The sequence below is a fragment of the Corvus kubaryi genome, unplaced genomic scaffold, assembly GCF_017639235.1.
Source record: "Corvus kubaryi isolate FWS band 111438036 unplaced genomic scaffold, C.kubaryi_AGA036_p1.0 37272, whole genome shotgun sequence".
Classification (NCBI taxonomy): Eukaryota; Metazoa; Chordata; class Aves; order Passeriformes; family Corvidae; genus Corvus; species Corvus kubaryi.
The window spans coordinates 1,218,813-1,222,414 of NW_024581084.1; the positions used below are offsets into that span (position 1 = coordinate 1,218,813).

Below are 3,602 nucleotides of genomic sequence, written 5' to 3' on the forward strand. Positions count from 1 at the left end.
AGCAAATCATGGAGATGATTCCCTGGTTCCAGTCATTTCACCCACTGCAGGATATTTACACAGCTCACTAGTGGCACACAGAACTGCTGCTTCAGGGCTCAAGGAGGTTACACTGCACAGTGTTTGTCTACTCAGACGTGTCTGTGATATCTGGGAGATAAAAATCTTCGTATTAATCAAATGATTTGCCTTGTTTCATCTTATTTTATTTATTCACTTCTCTGTGCTTGCTAAACCAAACCTTTTCCTTGCTTGCAGGGCACTGCTCCCTGCTGTGGCTGAGGCACAGGAGAGATGCTGAGCTGCCTGGGCGTTCTGCCTGCTGACATTGCTAACATCACACACCATGCAAGACAAAAAGGGATTTTTCTGGAGAACATTCCCACCACGACTGTGTAACACCTCAGCATCCTGAAAGAAAGGGTTTGGATCCCCTGGGGATGCAGCATCCCTGAGAACCTCAATCATCCCTTGGATGTCTGCAGTTGGACACGCAGCCTGCTTTATCCACGGGGTGAGGGATACAATAATATTATTCCTATTGTTTCTCTCCTTGATCCCAGCTCTTTGCTGGCTGTATTTCTTGGGACAGGTTTGAATGCTGCTGGTGACCTTGTGAAAACACCGTCTTCATTATGAAAAGCAGGTCAGAAATCCCCCTGGGCACAGGGAAATGCCTCACCTGCAATTCCTCAAATAGTTTCCACTGCTGTTAATTCCTTTAGGTGCACGAGGCCTCGCACACGGCTGTTCACTAAATAGATATCATCTGGAGGGAGCTGGATACAACACTTTGGCACAAAACAGCCTGGATATAGAACACCTAGAAGCATTATTTGTGGGTTTATCAACACCCCAAGTGATTTCCTGGGGTAGCTCCTCTGGAGGGAGCAAACCCAGATTTGAAAAGGAAACGAACTTTCCCAAAGCTCACTGGTGGTGGAGGTCAAGCTTCATCTCAGCTCATTGCAGAGACAGATGTTGAATTCCCATGAAGAGTTGTATTTTGGGAAAGTTGAAGAGGTTTTGGGATCTGTGGTTTTGGCCTCGCTCAGTCTTTAATCAAAACCGGCAAGAGCCCTCGGCTCCCGCGAACCTCTCGGCAAGGAGCACAAAATGGGATGGACAGGAGCGGCTCCAGTCTCCGTGGGAAAGCTCAGGTCACGCTTATTCCCAGAATACAGGTGAATAACTTCCTCCAGTTCACAAGAAAACCGCTTTCCCCACCCCCATGTCAGTTTTTACAGCACAGAGGTGTGTTTTGTTTTGATAAGGAAAACAGTTGGGTTGGGATTGTTGAGACAAGCGCTGAGTTCCTGAGAAAAATTAAAATCCGGACTTTTCCAGTTTGTCAGTCATGGCCTCCACTAAAGCAGAAATTACTATAAATTATATGTTATAAATATGCTCTTCAGACAATATTTTGTGTTGGTTTTAATTACTTTCATTAGAAATGCAATGACTAAAGTGAAGTTAAATTTAGAAAATGGATTCTTAGAGAAATTCTTGCACATTCATTCAGTGACAGCGGTTTGGGGTTTTGTACCCTCCTCTCAAAGGTCTGAAAACATCCCAGGTACCCTTCGTGTGAAACTTGGGGGTATCAAGCCTGGCCTGGGGGTAAACTCTGTCAGATATCCCTGAAAAATGTGGCTTTATGTGGTCTCACCTACTGGAGTTTCCTCCTGGGAAAGGAACCTGAACTCCTTGCACAGAGCCAGGAATTCCCAAAGGAGAAAGGCACCAAAGGGGGCTGTTAAAGAAAAAAAAGCTTGTGAAGAGGTGGCAGCCTGGCCACAGGAAAGCTGCTGGACTGTGCTATTTACTTGTTTAATAAAAATAAACCCTTCAGATAACAGCCAATTTACAAGATCTCATTACAGGCCCAACTGAAAAATCTGATTATGGTGCTGTGTTATGCAAACAGCATTTATGAATCCTTATAACAACGAATTTGGCTACTAAATGTTACCTTTTCATGGCAGGTAAATATCATTTGCATTTTTATATGTGGGTGAGCACCAAGGTTGGCTGCAGTCATGTGAAACCTGGAGCTGATCCTAGGCTCCTTTTTCAGCTCAGTACAAGAAAGGAATTTTCTAATTTACAACATTTTCCACCCACCGGATATGCCAAAGAATTAGAAAAATTAAAATCAGGCAGATGAAAGGAAAAAGAAACACCTCAACAACTATTTGTAAAGGGCTGAGAGTATTTAGCATTTAGCAGGGAAAACTTTTTAAACTATTTCTTAGGCTGCAAGAGACTGCAGAGAGAAATGAGAGAGGTCACAGCTCTCAGGACATTTGAAAGTTTAACCAAAGCATCCGAAAGTGCAGCCCAGAGTCCAGGGCAGCAGCGAGGGGAGCTCTCCTGTGCTGCCAAGGGGCTCTTGGTGGGGTTCCGAGCTATTTTTGTCTTCACAACAACTGATGGAGGAACAATTCTCTTATTTTGCAGCTGTCAATGAACGAGAAGAAAGAGTTTCCTGCAGAGTGAGGTCTTCCTTCCAAGGTGAGGAATCCATCGGAGACAAATGCCAGTGTCACATTCCAGAGCTTCTCTCCTTATTGTGCTTGGCCTGGGGCTTCCTCCGTCCAGCGCTGCCATTGGGCCAGCCCAGGACAGAACCAGCCTGCTCTGTCTAATAAAATTTTATTGTGTTGCTTTTCAAAGTAACAATTCCTATCCTGGCACTTTGAAAGCCAGGAAGGCACACAGGCAGGAAAACACAGGCCTACAGCTCATTAGGGCTACTGGAAGACTTGCATAAAAGGATCTGACAATGCAGCACGGTTTGGCATTCCGGTTTTGTTCCATTAATTGTTCTTTTTTTTTTATTTAATGAAGAGCTGTCACCCCAAAATAAACTCTTTCCGCAAGAAAGCACGAAGATTAAATTGGAAATAAAAAATCATTAGTTTTTATTATCTGTAGAGTCATGCCGACGTGGTTTTGATTGTTTGTTTTTCCCCAATGACCTTCTAAAATTCTTTTTCCTGTCAGTTGTGCTCTCTTAAATCCCAGAAACACAGAAGGATATAGGCAAAATCCCATGGAAGACCAGGACCTGCAGGACAGGGGTCCTGTGCATCAGAAGGATCTGATGGTCCTGGAAATGCTGGGATACAAAGGGAGTGAGGGGTCATGTTTTCCAAGCTTATTCCTTCACTTAAAAACAACAAAAAGCTGCCACTTCTTTTTTCTGATCTCCCTTTCTCTCACAGCCTTAAAAACCCAAGGAGAGAACTGGTGAGAATGGGAGGGAATTGTTCTAAGGTGATGGCAAACAGACCCTTTAATGTGAAAAAAAAGGAGTTGTGGATCTCCATCTAATTTGCTCAGTTTGCAGCAAGATCAGCCCATCCTTCCTCTGCTACATCCCAAAACCATGGAAGCTGAGGGCTGTAACTCTTTTTTCTGTCCTGATGGATGAGTGGGAAGGAGCCCAAGGTGTCCTTGATGAGGCACAAGTCACCCACACAAGGCAGTGAGTGGTTCCAGCCTCTGCAGGTCCCTTCCCCATGGACAAAGGGGGGACAGTGCCAGGCACAACCCACCCCACACTCCAGGGCTGGGGCACATCCATCCTCCAGGCACAG

The 3,602-nt window shown here is 44.9% G+C and overlaps 1 long non-coding RNA gene across 1 annotated transcript; it reads left to right on the forward strand.

The window, feature by feature from the left end:
* Positions 1-752: 752 nt before the first annotated feature.
* LOC121663330 lies at positions 753-2,930 on the forward strand. The gene is made up of 2 exons (XR_006015603.1): positions 753-1,184; positions 2,461-2,930. It is a non-coding gene; the product is annotated as an uncharacterized LOC121663330 (long non-coding RNA).
* The last annotated feature ends 672 nt before the right edge of the window (positions 2,931-3,602 follow it).